The sequence below is a fragment of the Pongo pygmaeus genome, chromosome 13 (genome assembly GCF_028885625.2).
Source record: "Pongo pygmaeus isolate AG05252 chromosome 13, NHGRI_mPonPyg2-v2.0_pri, whole genome shotgun sequence".
Classification (NCBI taxonomy): Eukaryota; Metazoa; Chordata; class Mammalia; order Primates; family Hominidae; genus Pongo; species Pongo pygmaeus.
In genome coordinates this window covers 79,688,211-79,711,286 of record NC_072386.2, presented here as the reverse complement: position 1 = coordinate 79,711,286, position 23,076 = coordinate 79,688,211, and the positions used below count along the sequence as shown (strand labels likewise).

General features: G+C 46.8%; 2 long non-coding RNA genes across 4 annotated transcripts in view; both read right to left on the bottom strand.

Moving 5' to 3' along the window:
- Positions 1-2,142: 2,142 nt before the first annotated feature.
- Positions 2,143-12,819, bottom strand: LOC129044381 (uncharacterized). Of its 3 annotated transcripts, none has more exons than XR_008504661.2 (4): positions 11,209-12,819; positions 6,943-7,113; positions 4,212-4,358; positions 2,143-4,100 (listed from the first exon to the last, which is right to left on the bottom strand). It is a non-coding gene; the product is annotated as an uncharacterized LOC129044381 (long non-coding RNA). The 3 variants fall into 3 exon arrangements; XR_010123331.1 differs by lacking the exons at positions 6,943-7,113; positions 11,209-12,819 and adding exons at positions 7,605-7,680; positions 9,092-9,189; XR_010123332.1 differs by lacking the exons at positions 6,943-7,113; positions 11,209-12,819 and adding an exon at positions 9,092-9,231.
- Positions 12,820-14,787: 1,968 nt separating this feature from the next.
- Positions 14,788-23,076, bottom strand: part of LOC129044380 (uncharacterized) — an 88,264-nt gene continuing 79,975 nt past the window's right edge. The window contains exon 6 of the long non-coding RNA XR_008504660.1: positions 14,788-16,254. This is a non-coding gene — a long non-coding RNA (uncharacterized LOC129044380). The remainder of the gene's footprint in view (positions 16,255-23,076) is intronic.

The window sequence follows — 23,076 nt, the reverse complement described above, 5'->3', positions numbered from 1 at the left end:
ACAATTTCAGGGAGGAGTTAATTCAGGAAAACACATTGGAGATATTTTACCTTTCGTCTATAGCTATCTGCTTAGGAAAAAAAGGAAAGGCAGTTTCTTGCATGACTCAGCTTTTAGCTTAATTTTTCCCTTTGACAGAGTAATGGGGGTCCCAAGTTTTTATTTTCCTTTCACACCTGCTTACAGAAACTTTGGGTCCCCTGAGTTCAGCTTCCCCTCCTGCGGTCAATGCACATGCAGGCATCACCTGACCCTCTTCACATTGCCCTGGGGGAACTGGGGCTCAGGGAACCAGCACAAAAGTGCAGCTACCTTGGCTACTCTTACTGCTGTCAGTAACAAACTGTCCTTTGTCTCTGACCCAGGAATCTCCTATCTTCTGCCAGCACCAGTGAAAATGATTGCTAGCTTGCAAGAAGGGTAAAATCTCAGAGCCTTCATGGTTCTTTCAAATTAAAATGTACTGGGAGAGAAAACATCATGCACGTGTAAGAATACCAGGATGGAGAAGACGCAATAGGCTTCTCAGCAAGATAACCAGAGTATAAATGGGGTAGGAAAATTTCTGTCCCTAAGGAGACCAGGTTCCAAGAAGGGGGGGGCCACCCCCACTGGACCTCTCTCCCTCTTCCAGGTTCAAGTCCCCACTTCCCAAGTCAGAGTGAGAGAAATAATAAGATGGGGGAAGCAATGACCGCCTTGATGACCTGGCTATAAATAGCCAATATTTATGTTAAATAATAAGAGTGAAAATAAATAGCTGTCACAGGATCTCATTTCTGGAGTTATTTATAGGCTTCATATGACAACCTAATGAGATGGATCACATTTTAATGCTGCGAAGCTTTTGGTCATAAGATAGTCTATCATAAAGGTCAACATTTCCCTGGAGGGAATCTGGCACCTCAGGAACCAGTAGAGCACAGGTGGTTCTTAATAAGCACTTCTGGGTGCTCTTACAGAGCCCAATTTCCAAAACATCAGTGGAAAATGAACCAAGGAACACATCCGGCACCCCCACTTAGCACCAGCTGCTACCCAGTGGCCCTGCCATGGGATATCAGTTCTCCATGCTGATACAGGGCAGTCCCTGTGGGCAGTGCAGCCCACAGATCCTCCACAGTATCACTCTAGTAGGTTCTAGGGTGATTTTTTTCACACTTGGTTTTTAGCATTGGTGTGCCAAGGATTCCATCATGAAGTTCCAATCAGGAAGTGCTGAAGCCAGCAGTCCTTCCTCGCAGACACACTCCTCCCCGCAGCATCTCCCACAGCACTGACTGCTCTTCCTCTGGCCTATCTGCTGGAGGCACGGGTCCCTCAGTCTAATCCTTCCAAATTGCTTTTCTATTCCCTAAAATGGGCCCAGGGGTGGAGGGGTAAAGTAAGGGTCTACACTGAAAAGGCCTCTTCTTGCAGTTGTGTGGAGGAAGGACTGCCTTTGGAAGAGGCTGGGAATCTTAGTAACCAGCACTTGGCCCCCAAAAGCAGAAAAGCAAGTAACAATAACATTTGCCTAACTCTTAATAATGTATCATGTTTTTCATAGGCTTGCCTTTTAACAAATATCATGTATTTTAGACACTTGTTAATTAATTTTTTAAATTGTTAGATAATTGTAGATTCACATGCAGTTACTTTTACCCAGTTTTCCCAGTGGTAACATCTTGGCAAAACTAGAATACAATTTCACTGTCAGGTATTGACATTGATGCAACCCATGTGTCATGTTCAGATTGCCCAGTTATATATGCACAGGGACTCATCTGTGTGTATGTGTTTGTGTGTGTGTGTGTTCTTGTGTGTGTGTGTTTAGTTCTATACAATCTTCTCACATGTACATTGGTGTATTCACCCCCCCCCAGTCAAGATACCGAACATACTGAACATTTTCATCACCCAAAGGATCCCTCCTGCTGTCCTTTTATGGCCACATCCACCACTGCCTTCCCCGACAATTAACTTAGTAATATTTTATTTTAGGAATAATAAAGTATTGGTGAGCTGTAAACTGGTACAGCCACTGTGAAAAACAGTTTAGTCATTTCTCATAAAACTAAATATGCAATGCCCATACAGTTGTGTTCTTGAGCATTTACCCCGGAGAAATGAAAACTTACATTCACACAAAAACTTGCACCATGAATGTTCATGGCAGCTTTATTTGTAGTAGTCAAAAATGTGTAATCGTCAACCCAGATGTCCTTCAGCTCACAGGTAAATTGTTAAACACTTTGTGTACACCCAGACTGTGGAACACCACACAGCCATTAGATGGAATGGACTGTTGATACATAAAACTTGGATGAATCTCCAGGGAATTATGCTGAGTGAAAAAAGCCAATCCCAAAAGGTTCCACACTGTATGATGCCATTTACACATCACTCTTGAAGTGACAGTATTTTGGAAATGGACAGACTGCTTTCACGTGCTCCTTATCACAGCCTTGGGGCAGGAGGCAGCATTTGCTGGTATGGTGATCAGTAGTGAACCCATAATGAAGGCTGGGTCAACAAAAGCATTGCATTTGCCCCCTTAGCCTGTTTCCTCCCCATCACTCATTTGTATCTGCCCTGGGTAAAACACTCAATGGCACACAAAGAAATCTGAGATCCAGCCACGGCAGTTAGTATTACATGATGAACCTGGGTCATACGTGATGTAACCGGGATTATCTTTCCAGAACCCTCTTCCATGTAGAGAGTTGGCCAAAAGAGGGGTTCTGCCTGAGATTTGCAAAATGGAAGTGAAGCAGCAGCTTGTACCCTGAAGGTTGTCGTGGCCTCTACAGTGACAAGCAAACACAGAGCTGCCCTCCCTCCTCTGGGCCTGACCCTTCCCACTGACCACAAGGGGCCCCAGGCCCAGCAGCAGACATTGAGCCTGGACTTTATGCTAGAGGTTGTGGCACTCCATAGACCCCGCCTACTCCCCTTTGTGCCCCATGCCCCATGCTCTGACTTGCCTCTCTTGCCACAGGCCAGGGATTCAGGAAGGCCGGTTGATGCCTTTTCTCAGATCCTCCAACACCCGTTGTACTTTTCTGCCCAGCTCCCCCATGGTCCTGCAGGGTCTAACCCCTGGAAAGAATCCCTCATCCACGCCATGCATCTTGCTTCTGCTCTCCTGTTGGGACCCTGCCCTGCAAAGCTCACCAGGAAGATAGCTCCCCACAATAGCCAGCAGTCCACAGAACCATGGCGGGACAGGAGGCATGAACTCCAGGCATCACCAGTGCTGACCTTCTGGCAGAGAGGAGACAAGTTCTGATTGGAAGTGAGGAGGAGTTCTGAGTAGGGGCAAGGAGGGAATAACATACAGGGCTTGAGACTATTTTATTCGCCCATTCACTCAGCAGACTTTCCTGGGACCTGCTGTGTCCCTGCTCACACCAAATCCTCAGCCTCTGGTGGGGTCAGCAGTCAAAGGATGGTACTGGGCCAGGCTGGCACCAAAGGCTGGCTTCGCACCACCAGGAGCTCAGATCCAGACAATCCCCAGGGAATGCTTGAACCACGGCACAAGTCATTTGAACTCAGAACGACTGCCAAGACACACTCATGGCATAATTTGCCCAGGGGCTTGGGCTTCCCACCTGCAGATGGAATATTTTCAGGAAACTGCACAGGAGGCTCGAAGGCCTGCCAACAAGTAATGCAAACCATCTAATCAGCCCACTGTGACGTCGGCACCCACTAGGAACCAAAATATATAACCAGAGTCATGGAGGTAAATTTCAGAAGACAATTTGGCCATCGCAGAAACAAGAAAGCCCCACAGGTAAGTAACTGTGAATGCAGGCTGCAGCTGGACCGGCGCGGCAGCCAGGGAAAGAGTTGTGGGAAGGAGTCATCAGGATGAGATAGAGAAGACAGCTGGAGACGCCAAGAAGTCAGCTGAACAGCTGAGATGGGCAGACAAGGAGGCACCGTTTACTGCAGCTCTGCTCCCACATGCTGCCGAACACGCCTCTGGACTTTCCAGATGGTTTTGTCCTGTTGATTCTGTGCTGAAAGCCCTGCCCCTTGGAGAAACACCTGGAGGATCCAAGTGGCTGCCATTCAGAGAAGGACAAGTGCAAGAAGCTATGCTATGACCTCTGTGTGCAATGAAAAATCAAACTGGATTGATTACCACAGTCAACAAGAAGGTTAAACAGAAGATATGAAAAATGCAATCATGCCTTGGACAACACATACTGGATACTTACCATGAGTGGGGCAGTGGAGCAGGAAAGCATGCGATGTTAACTCACACACCCTGCCACTGCTCTCATCCAGGGTCTCATGGCTTCGACGGAAATAATAGCAACAGCATGCCACGTTAAGACAGAGTCTTGCTGCTTCTTCGAGTGACACTGTAAGAAAGCATCCCTGTTCAATAATGGGAGGGCATGTTGCTGTCTAAGTCTTGGCAGTATCAGAAATCCCCTCTGGCAGAGCAAGTGGTCAGCACAAGTGTGTAGCCAACTGCACCCACACCAGGAGGACATGATCTGGGGGCCAAAGGTACAGGCTGATGCCTCATCCAGCTGGGAACCCATGCTCTGCACATGGCAGGCAGCACTTGAGCAAGGGAGGGCTACAGAGAACACCAGCTCTGGGGCAGATGGGGCTCGGAGATCAGCAGTGGTACCTTAAATAATTGGCTGCTCTGTTAAATGGAACCTCTCGCACCTGCCTTGCTGAGCTGCAGTGAGGATTAGAGACCATGTAAGTGAAGCACCCGGTGCCTAGCAGGCCTACAATAGCAGCTGCCCTCAGGAGTAGTGGCAAAAGCAGTGGTAGAAGATGGAGTCTACAAATCTCTGCAACATGCAAGCTGGAGATGCTCAAAGTTGAAACGTGGACGTGGATGTCCGCTCCAAGAATGCCCATGGGAATGCAGTCCAGACAGAAGAATGGAAGCAAAGCTTCTTCGGCCATCAACTAGTTTTCTTGGGACCAGGGGGAGTGTTCAGGAAAGAAGGTTATGGAACTTCCTGGTCAAGGTCACTGCTGTGAGCAGACAGGCATGGCCCTGGAGAGCCTCCTGGGATGCCCATAGAAAGTCTCCCAGAGTTCTCCTAGAGGAGGCTGACCCTGCTCCACTGGCACCTGTCCCTTTGTTGGCAGGGGTTGCCCCAGGGACATAAACAACCTGCATCTTTCACTATGTTTGCAGACAAGCCATCTCTGCTGCTAAGAGACCACCAGTCACTCTCCTGGGTGGTGGGAGCCTCTCCAGCTTGCTACAGTGCATCCTTCCAGGGAAAGTGATCCAACTGCCCTGAAACCCTGGCCTGGGGTTCAAAATTCTTGAAGCTTGGAATTGGAGGGGCTGGCCTTTTACCTCTCTCATATGCATCTATGTGCATCATTAACTCATGTTCTATGGGTTTTCTAAGCAGGATGTAAAGCTCCCTAAAGGGCAGGAATCTTGTCTCAGAGTTTCCGTTATTGTCCCAAGACCTGCACACATCTCTACCTATTTGAGGTGCTAAGTACAGTGAAGCACCATGCAACAACATTTCAGCGAAGGACAGGCTGCATATACAACGGCGTTTTTAATGAGCTGCCCTATGGAGAGGTACCATGTTTTATCTTTTATACCATATTTTTACTGTGCCTTATCTACGTTTAGATAGATTTAGATATACAAATACTTACCACTGTGGCAGTACTCAGTACAGTCCCATGCTGTACAGGTTTATGGCCTAAAAGCAATGGGCTGAACCCTATAGCCTGGGTTCATAGCAGGTTCTACCATCAAGGTTTGTGTGAGTGTATTACCGGATGCTTGCACTATGACAAAATTGCCTAACAATGCATTTCTCAGGACGTATCTCTGTTGTGAAGCAATGCACAACTGTATTTTCTGACTACTGTTCTTGCCTGCTGATAAGTGAGAACCAAGTGCATAAACACTAAGAGTCTCTTTGGCATTCTTGGTTTAACCTGTGTATTAGTCAGGAAAACAGAACCAATAGGGTGTGGGGGTAGGGGCAGTGGTGAGAGGGAAAAACAGAGAAAGAGAGTCCGGCAAGCCTCAAGATCGGTGGGGCTAACGGGCAAGCTGGACCCTGGGGCAGCCAATGGTGTCAGTTGCTGTCTGGAGGCCACGGGCTTGACACCCAGGGAGAGCTAATTTTCCATTCATGTCCAAAAGCAATAAAAAAAACAGTGTCCCAGATGGCTTGGTGGCTCATGCCTGTAATCCCAGCACTTTGGGAGGCCGAGGCAGGCGGATCACCTGAAGTCAGCAGTTTGAGACCAGCCAAACCAACATGGGGAAACCCCATCTCTACTAAAAATACAACATTAGCCGGGTGTGGTGGTGCATGCCTGTAATCCCAGCTACTCAGGAGGCTGAGACAGGAGAATTGCTTGAACCCAGGAGGCAGAGGTTGCAGTGAGCCGAGATTGTGCCATTGCATGAACCTGGGAGGCGGAGGTTGCAGTGAGCTGAAATTACGCCATTGCACTCCAGCCTGGGCAACAGAGTGAAACTCCCTATCAAAAAAAGAAACAAAAAAAAAATCCCAAACCAAAGGCCATAAGATGGGAAGAATTTTCCTTTCCTCAAGGGAAGGGCTGCCTTTTTATTTTATTCAGGCCTTGAATGGATTGGCTGAGGCCCACCACATTAGGAAGAGCCTGCTTTCCTCAGTCCACTGATGCAAATGTTAATCTCATCCAAAATAATGTTTGACCAGACATCTGGGCACCCCATTGCCAAGGCAAGTTGACACATAAAATTAACCATCACCTCTTGTAATTTAATAGAATTCATTTCCTTGATAATCCTGAGCTCTGGTTTTCTATTGCTGAGTGACACCACCACCCCCTCCAAAAACAAACAAACAAACAAAAAGAAAACAAAATAAAAACAAACTTAATGGCCTAGAGCAACCATTTTCTTTTGCTGACAGTTTTGTGGATCAGGAGATGAGGGAGGCTCACCGGGGAAGCTTCATTCTGACCACACAGCATCCCCTGCATATTCCTCTCCACTCAGTCTGCTGCCTCCTTGGTGCTCCTTGGTCTTCCTCTGAACATGGTACCTCATTACATGGCCCTTGGCCTTCCCGCAGTGTGGTGTTCTTAGGCGGTAATGCTTCTTACACAAGCCTGCTCCTCACAAAGAGGGAAGAGGTGCTGGGACGGTCAAGAGCTACATTCAGAGCTGCTACACCATCACTCCCTCCGTATTCTATTGGTCCAGGGATTCTCAGGGCTTTCTGAATTCCAGGAGGTAGAGAAATGGACTTGGTGGGGGAGTGACAAGTTCAGATGAGAGAAAAGCATGTGGCCTGGGGGACACCGTCATACTACCTTTAGAAAGTACAATACACCCATCCCATGTGTTTTATTGTATTAGTCTGTTCTCACACTGCTATAAAGAAATACCTGAGATTGTAATTTACAAAGAAAACAGGTTTAATAGGCTTACAGTTCTTTAGGCTGTACAGGCTTCTGCTTCTGGGGAGGCCTCAGGAAACGTATAACCATGGCAGAAGGCAAAGAAGAAGCAGGCTTGTTACATGGCCGGAGCAGGAGGAGAAGAGAGAGAGAAGAAGGAGATGCTATACGCTTTTAAACAACCAGATCTCATGAGAACTCACTCACGATCATGAGAACAGCAAGAGGGAAATCCACCTCAATTATCCAATCACCTTCCACCAAGGCCGTCCTCCAACACTGGGAATGACAATTCCACATGAGATTTGGGGGGTGGGTGGGGGCACACATCCAAACTATATCATTTATTTTATTTATTTCATATATTAGAAACATCATTCTGATCAGGCATCCATAAGGTTCACCATGCTGCCAGAGGGGTGCACGGCACAGGCAGTGAGAACCCAGCATCAAGCAATGGCTTTATTCCTCTGAAGGGTTGGAGAGAACCAGCTCAACTGTTTGTTGGATGGAACTCAACAGCATTTGAACTGCAGCCTGGCAGATCTATCAACATGCTTACTGTCCTAAATTCATCACAAGGACTTCAAACACATTCTATCTATATTTATTTCTTTATTTATTTATTTTTGAGACAGAGTCTCACTCTGTCGCCAGGCTGGAGTGCAGTAGCACCGTCTCGGCTCACTGCAACCTCTGCCTCCCAGGTTCAAGCAATTCTCCTGCCTCAGCCCCCAGAGTAGCTGGGACTACAGGCACAGGCCATCGTGCCCGGCTAATTTTTGTTTTTTTTTTATTTTTTTTATTTTAGTAGAGACAGAGTTTCACCATGTTGCCCAGGCTGGTCTCGAACTCCTGAGCTCAGGCAATCTGCCCACCTTGGCCTCCCAAAGTGCTAGGATTACAGGCTTGAGCAACCGCACCCGGCCTGCATTCTCTTTAAAAATCTCAGTCAAGGCTGGGTGCGGTGGCTCACTCCTATAATTCCAGCACTTTGAGAGGCCAAGGAGGGAGGATCACTTGATGTCAGGAGTTCAAGACCAACCTGGTCAACATGGCAAAACCCTTTTTCTACTAAAAATGCAAAAATTAGCCAGGCATGGTGGTGGGCGCCTGTAATCCCAGCTACACGGGAGGCTGAGGCAGGGGAATGGCTAGAACCTGGGAGGCGGAGGTTGCAGTGAGCTGAGATCGTGCCAGTGCACTCCAGCCTGGGTGACAGAGCTAGGCATCATCTCAAGAAAAAAAAAATTTCAGTCAAGGGTAAGCTGCAAATAGCGGCGGCCTACACCTCTGCGCTCACATTTCACCCTGACCTGTCTCCAATTTCCAAGTTGCCAACATGCTGTCTGCACTGCCACACCCGTCTTGTGGTCAGGCCTGAGGCCCTCTTACGGGAATGAGGGTGAAAAACTCTCCCTGACAGAGAGGCAGGTACCCCAACAGGGGCACCACCCCATGGCTTGCTCACAGAGTTATAAATTGTAAGTCACTGCCAGCACTGGGAAGCTGCCTCCCCTCTGGCCCTGGCCGGCACCCTTGAGCACACCAGAAGCTGCTGGCATCTGAGCTGTCCCTTGCTATGGATGCATCTGCAGACACATGACACTTGGCTCAGAGTTCTCTGGGCCTCTGCAGACAAGAGTGGCCTGAGATTACCATGAGATAGGAAGACACCTGCTCTACTCACACTTCCAGGGAATGCAGCACGACAGGCTCCTGTCATTTTCCAGACTTTGAGAAAAGGATGTTCACTTGCTTCCCAGCTTCTTTCTTCATGAGACAATTGACTCAGAAAGAAAAATGCTCATTGGATTTCTCACCTCCTCTGTCAGTGCTGCGTAAACAGATCAGAAAAGGCAGAGGGATGTGGGGTCCGGCCTCCTTGATGAGAGAGTGAGTCACCAGCTTGTGGGGAGTGATCAATAGTGCAGAAATTAGTCATGAAATCTGAATGAAAACAAAAGAGCTGATCCCATCCTGTGGCTGGTGGTGCCACAGAGACAGTCCATGAAAACAGCCTTGAACACAGGCAGATGCAGAGATCAACTCCACAGAGCTCAGAGAGCGGCTCACCTCCCTATCCCAAGTTCAAAATCCCAGCATCCTTAGAGAGGAAAAGGCCCTCGAAGCAGGGAGGAGAGAAGAGAAGCAGAGGGAGGGAGGGAGAGAGGGAGGGAGGAGAGGGGCCTGACACTCAGGCTGAGTCTGGGACACCTTGCAGCAGCGTGCCAGCCTTCCCTTCCACTGGACCTCGGTGGCCAAGGGCTACTCCCAGTCCCTTCCACATGCCCCTGGCCGAGCACTCAGGTCACTCTTAGTTTGCCTGCAGAAAAAGGCAGTCAGAGGACAAACGGCCTTTGACCCCCCACTCTCTTGGTGCTGGAAGGGAGGCAGCGCCCAGCAAATGGGACTCTCCCTGGAGCCATAAGGACTAGGAGGGCTGGCATTTGGCTGAGTAGCCAGGGTATTTTTATCCACTCTGTACAATCTGATTTTTTTAGTTGGCATACTTTCAGACAGAATTTTCCTATTAAAATGTGCTAAAATTATGCCTGAAAAGAAAGCCCATTGTACACAGATAACTCCCCACAAAAGGCCCTCTGATTGCACAGGCCCCACGTGACTCCAAAAAGCACTGGGGTCAGCGGGGCTTGGTGGCTCACGCCTGTAATCCCAGCACTTTGGGAGGCCAAGAAGGGTGGATCACCTGTGGTCGGGAGTTCAAGACCAGCCTGACCAACATGGAGAAACCCCGTCTCTACTAAAAATACAAAGTTAGCTGGACATGGTGGCACATGCCTGTAATCCCAGCTAATCGGGAGGCTGAGGCAGGAGAATCGCTTGAACCCGGGAGGCGGAGGTTGCGGTGAGCCGAGATTGCCTCATTGTACTCCAGCCTGGGCAACAAGAGTGAAACTCCGTCTCAAAAAAAAAAAAAAAAATCAGAGGTCTAGCCCAGCAGGACATGTATGGCCAGCTCTCCCTGCAGGGTGAGAGGGACTTTGGAGAAAGGAGAACCAGAAGGAGAGCAGCCCTTCCCATCTTTTCTTCCCCTAGGCCAGGAGAGTGCTTTGGGATAAGGGATGTCCCACACCACAGACTGCAACCCAACGCTTTGAAAGAAGTTTAAAGAAAATGTTAGGGTTTGGACAAGGCCCAGCTGGGCAAGAGATTCTTGTTTTCTAACCAGGAGAATACACTTGCTGCTAAAACATACAGAGGAAGAGATTAACATAGTAACTAAGCAAAGCAAGGAGGAGAAACAAAACCGTCTGTACTCAACAAGAGGGTGCCCCGCCCAGCCTCAGCTCCTCTGGCCAACAGGAGAGCTGCCAGCCAGTTAACCCGGTTCTCGGGTTCACCCAGGTAACAGGCTGTTCTCAGGTTCACCCAGGTAACAGGGTTCTCAGTTTCACCCAGGTAACAGGCTGTTCTCAGGTTCACCCAGGTAACAGGTTTCTCAGTTTCACTCAGGTAACAGGGCTGTTCTCAGGTTCACCCAGGTAACAGTGTTCTCAGTTTCACCCAGGTAACAGGCTGTTCTCAGGTTCACCCAGGTAACAGGTTTCTCAGTTTCACTCAGGTAACAGGGCTGTTCTAAGTTTCACTCAGGTAACGGGCTGTTCTCAGGTTCACCCAGGTAACAGGGTTCTCAGTTTCACTCAGGTAACAGGGCTGTTCTAAGGTTCACCCAGGTAATGGGCTGTTCACAGGTTCACCCAGGTAACAGGGCTGTTCTAAGATTCACCCAGGTGACAGGCTGTTCTCAGGTTCACCTATATAATAGGGCTGTTCCCAGCGTACCTTAGTAACAGAACTAACCTCAGGTTCATCCAAATAACAGGCTGTTCTTGTGTTTACCCAGGTAATAGGGCTGTTCTTAGGTTCATCCAGGTAACAGCTGTTCTTGGGCCCACCCAGGTAACAGGGCTGCCCTGCTAATGCCAGGAAGGAGAGCCAGACTCTTGGGTAGAAAGAATCTGGTAGCAGCCTGGCTCTCTTTGCCTCTGTTAAGCATCACTGTGTTCAATCTCCATTTTTAGAACTCCACATTAAAAGGTCAAGTGCCTTCTAAAGTATTTATTTTCTCTCCAGTGTTTGTGCCCTGATTGAAATGACAGCCCCATGCTGCTTCCCTCGCACCCACATCAAGCTTGATCCACTTGGCACAGGTTATTTTTTACCTGAATGGCCAAAGAAGCCTTAAATTCACAGCATTTGGGGTTCTGTTTTTTCTTAATCTGGCTCTAACCCTGACTCCTAGAGCCACAAAAACACATGGCCACTCACAAAAAGCACAGGTGTCCTTCCTCCCATGGCCAGATTGGTGGAATGCACCTGCCAGGTCTTCACCCCCATGGGCTTTACCTCTGAACATATGATCTTGCTAAAGTAAACCCAGCTCTGACCACCTGTAGGACCCCACCGTCCCAGAGGTGGCCTTCTGGAGCCCTGCCTGAGGCCTTGCAGAAAGCTCACGGCATGGATGTCTGGATTGCTGGCAGGCCTTCTCCCTGATCTGGCTGTGTCTTGTCGCCTCTGCTCTGGGCTTCCTGGCCAGTCACTGTGTCACAGAACTCCACAAGCTTCTCCCCCACTGTAGCTCTCCAGAACAGCCCAAGGCGTGGCCACACTTCACCCTGGATTCCCTACAACAGAGAATACCAGGCTCCAGTGTTCCAGGTCTGGCTTCCCAGGGGCTCATGGGAACCAGGCAAGAAATCACAACTCTGAGAAGAAAGCCAAACCCTGTTTATCAAAGATCCCTGTGTCCTTGTGTATCGGCCAGGCCCCAAGACTGGTGTCCCCTCTCCAGAGTCCAGGCCTCCTTTCTCCAGGGGCCTCATTTCCAGAGCAGGCAGGGTACAGGCACTGTTGGATGTTGGATGCACCCGCACAGCTCTGAGAGTGGGCTTGGCCCATTTGCAGAACCCTGAACCAGGGATGCCAAGGTTCTGTGCACTCCAGGCTGCTCAACCCCAAACTCCAGAAGCAGGTGAAAAGAGAATGTGGCTGGAACGCTCTTCTAGCAAGGTCCTCGAGTTCTTGGACCAGAAAGACAAAACCCTTCTCCCATGGGAAAAACAGACTTCTCACCCTAGAGCACACAAAACCAACTCACACCATTAAGCCCAGCCATTCATTCTTTTTCGCAACTCTCCACCTTCCCAAGGGCAAAGCAAAGCCTTCTTTCCAAGGCAAGTCCCATTTCTCACCCCAAAAGAAGAGCAGCAGTAGTTGATGGTGAAAACTCATAACAGATAAGTGAAGAACTTCGTCCTCACATCAGCCCTGGGGGCAGAATTCCCGGCCCAGCGCAGAGCCCATCTGGGTAGGAGGGACAGTGGCCTGCGTGACGTGGTTGTCAGAGACAGTCTTGTGCTTCCATATCCCCACCTGCAGAGCACAACAGTTCAATCTGCGAATTCAACTCCAGACCGTATTGACAGAAGCAAAGAAAACAACAGCTAGAACCAGAAGGTCTCACCAGGGAGCCCATGTTAAAAATAAAAGTAAATAAAATACTTGGAACATTCTTTTCTGCAGGAACATCTACTCCCTTTTCTACTTAATCCTGGCCTCCTGTCTTCTCTTCCTCTTTTCCTAATGAGCCCCTCTGGCTGCTGCCCAGCGTGGTGGCTCGCCACCCCCCATGCCCACTGCTACTGTGTCCTGGGCCTGCCCTGGGACCGCCCAACCCTGTCGAGTGCACCCTGCCTGCAGAGCCCTCTGGGCCCTACCCAGGGGCCACCACCGCTAAGATGATCAGACAAGTTGGGAATGACAAGTATGCTGTGCCTGGTGTCTTACAGAAGACTGCAAAACCCAAAACAAGAGCTCTCCTTGCCCAGAAGGATTACTCTCTTCTCCTAAAGAGTTTGCTCTCCCACTCTCCAGAGCAACCATTGCACAAAGCCTCTGTCCTCAGCCTCACAGCCCCCTCCACCACCACCCACAAGCTGCTCTTCAGGGAGAAAACCAAAGCCAGCAGGCAGTGGCTGTCTTGTCCTTCATTGGCCCCCAATCCCTGACTTCTGGGCTTCCATGCACCAGGCACCTCTGGACACAGTGAAGCAGAGCAGCCCTTTCTCCAGGTGCTGAACTCTGCATCCCCCACCACTATCTTCTCAGAGATGCCTCTTTTCCTGCACCATTGTGTCCACTCTCTACCAGACCATTCCAATAGCAAGAAAACATGCTCTATGTTGGTCTTTTAAATTTTCATTTTGTATTGACCCCACATTTTCCCCCACCAATAGCCCTATTTTGCCATTTCCCGTTATGCACCAAACAGTGCTGTCTGCAGATGCTATCTGTGCTATCTCTGCTTCCAGCTCCTGCATGGCCATCCCCCATCCCCATACTGCCCCCTCTACCCTCTGGAATGGCTGGTCAAGGTCATGAAGAACCTCCAGTGACCTCTCACTGAGTTGGTGGATGGATGCAAAATGTACTTTGAAATGAGAAGGTGAAGTCTGCAGGACAATGTGAGGGTTTATTGTATGTGGAAGGCAAGGAAAAGAGCAGAATCAAGGGCAAGGGCTGCCTGTTGGGCTTGAGTCATTTACTGAGATGGAAAAGTCTAGGAAGGAGCAAGCTTGGAAGCTTGGGGGTAAACTAAGACTCTTTCTGGCCACATTAAATATCAGATCCTGATTGGATTTTCAAATAGCAGTGTCAAGATGGCAGCTGGGGCCAAGTGCAGGGTCTCATGCCTGTAATTTTAATGCACTGGTAGGCCAAGGCAGGAGGATCACTTAAGTCCAGCAGTTTGAGACCAGCCTGGGCAACATAGCAAGACTCCATCTCTACAAAAAATTTAAAAATTAGCCCGGCATGGTGGCATAAGCCTGTGGTCACAGCTACTTGGGAGGATTCCTGGAGTTCACGAGGTCAAGGCTGCAGAGAGCTGTGATCATGCCACTACACTCCAGCCTGGGTAACAAAGTGAGACCCTGTCTCTAAAGAAAAAAAAAAAAAAAAAAAAGGAAGGCAGTTAGTCATGTGCTTGGTGCTCAAGGAGAGGCCAGTATGCAGACACATACCTGGAGCTATTGGCACCAAGATGACATGTAAGGACAAGGAACTGGACAGGAGTCTCTGGAGAAGCCAAGACCTAAGCCCCTCAGGGCTCCACAGCCTGTAAGGATGAAACAGAGAGAAGGGGTTGTGGGGAGAGACCAAAGCAGGAGGCAAACAGGAGGGTGTGTTATCCAGGAGTCCACTAAAGAGTGGGCTCAGATGCTGCAAGAGATGAGTTAACTCAGAAGAGGGCCTTTGCGTTTGTCAGCAGAGCCACATCAGCTGCAACCTTTCAAAGCCAGGGACGATACAGTGTCTTAGTCTGTTTTGTGCTGTTCTAATAGAATATCACAGACTGAGTAATTTTATAATCAACAGGAATTTATTGGCTTGTGGTTCTGGAGACTGGAAAGTCCAAGATCAAGGGACCAGCATCTGGCGAGGCCTTCTTGCTACATCACTCCATGGCAGAAGGTGGAAGGGCAAGAGAGGACAAGAAGGTGGGAAAAGGGGGCCAAACTTGTCCTTTTATAAGGAACTCACTCCCTTGGAATAGCAGCATTACTCCATTCATGAAAGCAGAGTCCTCATGGCCTGAGCACTTCCCATTAGGCCCCACCTCCCAGCACTGTTGCATGGATCTAAGTTTCCCACACATGCTTTTTGGAGGACATATTCAAACCACAACATGTGGGATGGAAGTGTGTTCTATGCCCAAGAAAAATAATGAACCTGACATAATTGCATGAAGAAACAAACCTCCAAGCTGACATGGAAGGTGGAACAAAAGCTCAGCGAATGAGCCCTGGTGCATTCAGACAGCCACACTCAGCACAGTTGCCATCAGAGCACCCAGAACCTTGATTTTCTGGACCTAAACACACATTGAGATCCCTGATGAGGGAGCTATTAACTTCCCTTTCATTTCTAGTAAGTTCCACTCCAGAACCAGAGGGGACCCTTTGGAATTGTCACAAGCCTCCTTGTCTTATACCTAGGCTCTTCTCTCTAACTCTTCTGGGCTAGGTAAGCACATACATTCCCATGCCCTGTGGGTAAGCACAAACATTCCCAGCCACTGGAGGTGACTGGTTCTTCCAGGCATACAACGCTTCCCTTTCCATGGGAACATGCCCATTCTGGTTTGTGAGGACTTGCAGCCGCAGGGACTGTCACTCCACACAACAAAGGCAAAGGCACGGCACTGCTCCCCATGGCTTGCCCCAATCCATGGATTTCTAAGCAAATCTAGACGACCAAATGCTAAAAAACAAACAAACAAACAAAAACTATTAACACAATGACTTGCAGTTGAACATCCCAGGGCTATGTGGTGGGAGGAGTTGAAGACTCCTTACTGGGTTATTGCTGTTGTTGTTTTGTGTTTTAGTAAGGAAAAATGTGCTAAACCTTCTGTGCCTGGGGCATGTTCTTATACGGCAACCAAAGGCCAAAGTTTCCAGCTTTGCTACTTGGCAGTTCTTTTAGTGGGTTCATTAGCTATTTCATCTCCTTATCAGGCTGAAATGTAATAAAGATTCTAACAATATTCTAAATTCCTGGTAGAGTTACACAACCAACGAGAACAACCAGTGTTCTCTCCTCAAAGCCTCCTAGAAATGTCAAGTGTTCTTGTTGGCTTTAAGGAAATAACATAAAAGTAACTTTCAAGCTGCAGTGGCTGAGGCCTTTGGAGGACGTAATTCACACCCAGGAGAGGGGATGCTGCCGGGAGATGGCTCTCACAGCACGACGCCTTCAGCTCTGTCTCGCTGCTTCTTTGAGTGTCACTGTGCATCTCTGTGGTGCCTTTGTCTGTGCTTCTCTCTATAGCAAAAGGAATATATTCAGTTAGCTTCCAATTTTACTGGTGGGAGTGAATGACTTATAGCCATAGCCAGAGACGCTAGAGTTATTCACAATGTACCACAGGATGTTTCTGTGGTCCTACCAGATTTGGGGTGCAAGATGCAAACCAAAAATAAAATTCTAAGGCCTCCCAACCATCTGAATGAACTTTCTTCTCAGCCAGTACTCTTAAAATTTAACTGAAAGACTGGGTTAGGCCCCAAAGGGAAATGGGAGTCAGACATGCCTCATTACACCTCTCCACGTTAACATCAACACCCACTTTAAGTCTGATAAGAAACATTTTACAGCCTATTCTCTCTGAAGCCTGCTACCTGGAAGCTTCATCTGCATGATAAAACTCTGCTCTCCACCACTTCTTATGGCAACCCAGATATTCCTTTCTATGGATCCCAGGTCTTTGAATAAACTCAACCAATTTTCAACCAGAAAATTTTAAAATCTATCTATAAGCTGGAAGCATCCCCAATCCCCTTGCTTCAAGTTGTCCCACCTTTCTGAACCAAACCAGTGTATTTTTTTTTCCTTGAGGAGTCTTGCTCTGTTTCACTGCAACCTCCGCCTCCTGGGTTCCTGCCTCAGCCTCCTGAGTAGCTGGGATTACAGGCACACACCACCATGCCCGGCTAATTTTTGTATTTTCAGCAGAAATGGGGTTTCAACATGTTGGCCAGGCTGGTCTCAAACTCTTGACCTCAAGTGATCCTCCCACCTCATCCTCCCAAAGTACTGGGATTATAGGCGTGAGCCATCATACCCAGCCAAACCAATGTATTTCTTAAATGTATTTGATTGAAGTCACATGCCTCCCTAAAATGTATAAAACCAAACTACACCCTGATCACTTTGGACACATGTTCTCAGAACCTCCTGAGGGGCTGTGTCATGGGCCATGGTCACTCATATATGGCTCAGAATAAATCTCTTTAAATATTTTACAGAAATTGACTCTTTTCATTGACAAAGGTAAGAGACAAACACAGCAAGGTATAAATGTCCCACACATCAGCATGCTGCAGCCCTAGAAGTGTGGTTCACAATATCCAGTGTGCATGAGAACCATCTGGGCTCTTTGCTAAGTTGCGGGTACCCCCCTAGATCTGCTGAATCAGGGGTTCTAAAAGTGAGAACCAGAAATGTGCCAGTTGATTCCAACTGGATGGGCCTCCAACTACAGTTGGAGAAACACAACCCAACAGAGAACTGGAACTGCCCTGCTCAGTAGGCTGTAAGGAACACTGGGTAATCACGGATGAGAACTAGTGAACAGTTCCAGGCTCTTCCATTTCTGTTCCCTGAAGGCTCTGGAATCTGTGTGGCCCTTTGTAGCATTGGAAACCATTCCAGCCAGTTCCTCCCTTTGTTCTAGATCCTACCAATAGATGACAAGGCACAATATATGAGCAACGTCAGGTGGGCCTTCCTGGGTTCCCCGTGAAATTATATGATTTATGAAATGGGTGATAAGTTTAGAGACAGCCCAAGGGAGATCAAAAAGTTTCATAAAGGTCAGAATACAGGACCTTAGAGCATTTGTTGCAATCTTAGTAATAACTCAGATTAGAAATGGAAAGAGGATTGCAAGAGGCAGTGTGTCCTTCATGCTCCCTGGCAAGTGAGCATGCGGGACTTACATGCTAGAACACTTCCAACCCCAACCATAGCTGGCACTGAGGTGAGCCACAGCCAACATCATTGGTGTTCTGCCCCATATTCTTGGGCAACCAGAGCCTCCTGCTGCACACCGAAGCTTGCTCCGTCCACGCGTTAGGATTGCTCAGACAGAGAGGGATGAGAGCCAAAGGATGAAGACCCAGCTTACCTGTCCTTCACCGGGGTAATCCTGAGGCACCATCAGCAGGGATCATCAGGGGGTGCCCAGCAGACAGAGTCCCAGTCACCTGCATCAGTAACCCGATCACTAACCTCCCTTCACTGGTCTTCCTTCTTAGTTTTCCCTCTTCCTTTGTTGAGCTTCCTGAGGTCACCCCCAACCCAAGTAAATAGCTTGCACCCACATTATTATCTCAGCCTCTGCTGTGGAACATATATACTCAGATAGGAGCTTCTAGTCAAGGAAGATTTTTTTCATCCCCTGCTCCCTATGAATTCTTGTTGTCTTTAAGAATTAAGAATAGAAGCAAACAAAAGTTAATGCACTAGAATGGCTGACTCCATGTGAACTAATCAATTTTAAATTATTCAAAAGATAGACTAGCCAAAAATGTATTGTAAAAAGTAAAGTAGAGGTTCCTTCTCAAAGACTTTCCTCCCCATCTAATTAGGAATAAATAGTAACTTCTCTTAGAAGCAAAATTTATTCAAAGACCTGTGCCAACATTCTTAAATATCTGCTAGCCGTAATAAATCAATGTACTTTATGTTCTTAGCTCCCACAATTTAGCCTAAGTATTTGCCCTGGCATGCTTATACTGGTCCAAGCAAGCATTAGGTCATAGACTGTTCCTCTTCCTTATTTGAAGGTGTTTTTACCTTTCTCAGCATTCCACTAGTTACTTCCTCCTTCCTTTGTTCTCCTCTACCTTTGCCTCGTTTAAAAAGTTCTAAGTTGCTAGCCAATCAGGACAAATACAGAATGCGAGGTCTCATTCCAGCCAATGGAAACCAGACACAGCAGCAGGGTGGACACGTCAGGTTATAAATGACCCTGTCTCCTTTGTTCGGTTTACTCTCATGGCAAAACTACTGGTGAGTGTACCCTTTCTGCATAATGTAAAAATGGCCTTGCTGAGGAAATTAAATTTACGTTTAAGTGCCATTTCTTTACGGCACTGAAGAACAAGCATTTCTAACAGTATGATAATAGAAATGCAAGTTCAGAGGAGGTAATTGGCAACTGGGTCTGACTATAGTGACTGTGAAGCTAAAATTCCAAATTTTAGTTGCAGTGAGATATGCTACAATTCTACAAAGTGACAGGCCTGGCAGCAATTCAGAGCAAAAGGATGACCAAAGAAGCAGAGAGAATCAGCCTTGATTACCAGCACAGAAAAGAGGAGGCAACCCACAACATGTGCTCACAGCGTGACTTTCGTTATTAGGAATTAGATTGTATGCATAAAAATATTAAAGAGAGTATGTATCCCTTGATGGAAAATTGCATATTATCTAAACCTTACCCTGCCTATAAATTTTAAACTCAAGATAGATCATGAACTTAAATGTAAAACATAAAACTATGGCCAAGCACAGTGGCTCACACCTGTAATTCTAGCACTTTGGGAGGCTGAGGCAGGCAGATCACTTGAGGTCAGGAGTTCAAGACCAGTCTGGCCAACATGGTGAAACCTCGTCTCTACTGAAAATACAAAAAAATCCATCAGGCGTGGTGGTGGGCACCTGTAATCCCAGCTACTTGGGCGGCTGAGGCAGGAGAATTGCTTGAACCCAGGAGGCAGAGGTTGCAGTGAGTTGAGATTGTGCCATTGCACTCCAGCCTAGGCGATAGAGCAGTCTTGCAAAAATTAAAAATAAATAAATAAATAAAACTATGAAACATTTAGAAATTAAAAAAACAGAGAAAATATTTGAGATATAATCCTCAGAAAATTTTCTTAGAAAATTTCTGAGATAATTCTTAGAAATGACACCAAAAGCATAATCCATAAAAGGAAAAGTTGATAAACCAGGCTTCAACAAATTTGAAAAGTTTTGCTCTGCAAAAAATCCTGATAACAGGATGAAAAGACTAGCTAGAGACTGGGAGAAAATAAGACAAGCTAGAGACTGGGAGAAAATACAATACACATTCACCTACAGTATGTAAAGAACCCTCAAAACTCAATAAGGAAAAGACAAGCAATCCAATTAGAAAATGGGCAAAAGATATGAGACATTTTGCCAGAGAAGATATGCAGATGGAAAATAAGCATTTGAAAATTGATGTTCAATATTATTGGCCTTCATGGGCATGCAAATTAAAACTGCAATCAGTATACACCTATCAGAAAGGCTAAAATTAAACATTGGCAATACCAAATTCTGGAGAGGATGCAGAGAAGCTGGGTCACTCCTACACTGCTGGTTGGAGTAGAAAATGGTACAGGCACTCTGGAAAACAGTTTGACAGTGGCTTGGGAAACTAAACATCCAATTACCCATACAAACCAGCCATTGCACTCTTGGGCATTTACTCCAGAGATATAAAAACTGAGATCCACACAAAACTTTGCACAGAAATGTTTATAGCAGATTATTTATAGTAACTAAAACTAGAAACAACCCAAATATCCATCAACAGTGAATAGTTAAACAAACCATGGTACATTTATACCAAATATCAATGAAAAGGGTCAAACTGTAAAATATTTCAGAAGATTTATTCTGAGCCAAATATGAGTGACCAATGGCCCATGACACAGCCCCAGGAGATCCTGAGAATGTGCCCAAGGTGGCTGGGCTACAGCTTGGTTTTATACATTTTAGGGAGACATAAGACATCAATTGATATATATAAGATATACACTAGTTGGGTCCGGAAAGGCGGGAAAACTCGAAGTAAGGGGCTTCCGGGTGGATTCAAAGATTTTCTTACTGGCAATTGGTTGAGTTTATCTAAAGACTTGGAATCAATAGAAAGGAGGGTCTGGGTAAAGATTAGGGGTTGTGGAGGCCAAGGTTCTTATTACACATAGGAAAGCTCCAGGTAGCAGGCTTCGGAGAAAATAGATTATAAATGTTTCTAATCAGAATTTAAAAGTTGCCAAATTCTTAAATTCTCTCCTGGATCAGAAAAATGACCTGGGAAAGGGAAGGGGATTCTCTACAGAATGTAGATTTTCCCCACAAGAGACAGCTTTGCAGGACCATTTCAAAATATGTCAAAGAAATCTATTTTTGGGAAAAATACTTCAATTTCTTTCAAGGCCCGCTGTCATGTTGGTATCTTGCCGCTATAAAGAGTCCGCTCTGTCAGTCTTAAGGTCTCTGTTTTAATGTTAATGCCAGTCAGCTATGCCTGAATTCCAAAGGGAGGAAGGTATAATGAGACATATCCAACCACCTAGTTCCATCATGGCCAAACTAATGTTGCAGGTTTACTTTCAACTGCCCTTGGCCGAGACGAGGGGTCCATTCAGTTGGTAGGAGAGCTTAGAATTTTATTTTTGATTTACACAAGGTGTATCAATCAGCAATCTAAAGGAATAAACTATTGAACTTAGATGAATCTCCAAGAAATGGTGCTGGGTCTTCACCAGCAAACTGCAAAAGGTTACACACTATGTGATTTCTGTATAGCATTCTTGAAACAACACAATCATAGAAATAGAGAATAGATTGGTTGTTGCCAGAGGTTAAGGACAGTGGAGTGGGGGAGCATGTGTGGCTATTAAAGGGTGACTGGAGGGACCCTGTGGTATTGGAAATGTTCTGATCCTGACTATCAATGTGCATACACTGGTTGAGATACTGTATTTTAGCGTTGCAAAATCCTACCCATTGGAGGAAACTAGGGAAAAGGGTACAACAGGATCCCTGTGTATTATTTCTTACAACTGCATGTGAATCTACAATTATCTCAAAATAAAAACATCTAATTTTAAAAAATGGAACAAAGCAAACAGAAAAAACAATAAATTTGAAGGAATGCCAACATCTTGTTCACGCATAAAGGCAAATCTTTTACTGAATAATAATGCACAGCAAGTCGCAGGAGAAAACTTGGGGAAATGATTACAGAATCCAAAGATTTCATGAATAATGACTACTTCATAGTCACAAACATTGTTTTTAAGTGTCATAAAGGTTTTAATATTTACCCTGAAAACTTATAGAAATATTTTCTTTTTTTTGAGACGGAGTCTGGCTCTGTCTCCCAGGTTGGAGTGCAGTGGCTTGATCTCGGCTCACTGCAAGCTCCACCTCCCCGGGTTCACGCCATTCTCCCGCCTCAGCCTCCCGAGTAGCTGGGACTACAGGGGCCCACCACTACGTCCGGCTAATTTTTTGTATTTTTAGTAGAGATGGGGTTTCACCGTGTTAGCCAGGATGGTCTCGATCTCCTAACCTCGTGATCCTCCCACCTCTGCCTCCCAAAGTGCTGGGATTACAGGCGTGAGCCACCGTGCCCAGCCAGAAATATTTTCAAAGCCTGAAACCATTGTTATTGGACTCTAGATGAATCTCTTAATTGTTAGCCTTCACTACAGGAGAACACAGGCCAAAACCATCTTCAGACAACAAATCATACTCAGGTTGCCAAGAGCATTACCAGTCCCATGTTATTTAAACCATTTCACCAAGAGCTCTTGTTTTAAGCGTTCCATGATGTGTTGACATGTTCACACACTTGTGACGTGTGAGTCTCTTCCTTCTTCCTTTTGGAGTGTGAGGTCTGCATCTGCTTCTTTACCTTCCCTTTCCCTTGTAGATCTTTTCTCTCTTTTTTTTTTTTTTTTTTTTGAGACACAGTCTCACTCTGTCACCCAGGCTGGAGTGCAATGGCGCAATCTCGGCTCGCTGTAACCTCCACTCACTGCAACCTCCGCCTCCCAGATTCAAGCGATTCTCCTGCCTCAGCCTCCTGAGTAGCTGGGATTATAGATGCCAGCCACCACACCCAGCTAATTTTTTTGTATTTTTAGTAGAGACGGGGTTTCACCACTTTGGCCAGGCTGGTCTCAAACTCTTACCTCAGGTGATCTGCCCGCCGTGGCCTCCCAAAGTGCTGGGATTACAGGTGTGAGCCACTGTGCCCAGCCCCTTGCAGGTCCTTTCAATGGCTTCTTGACAGTGTATCTCAAAGTCGGGGCTGGCTGA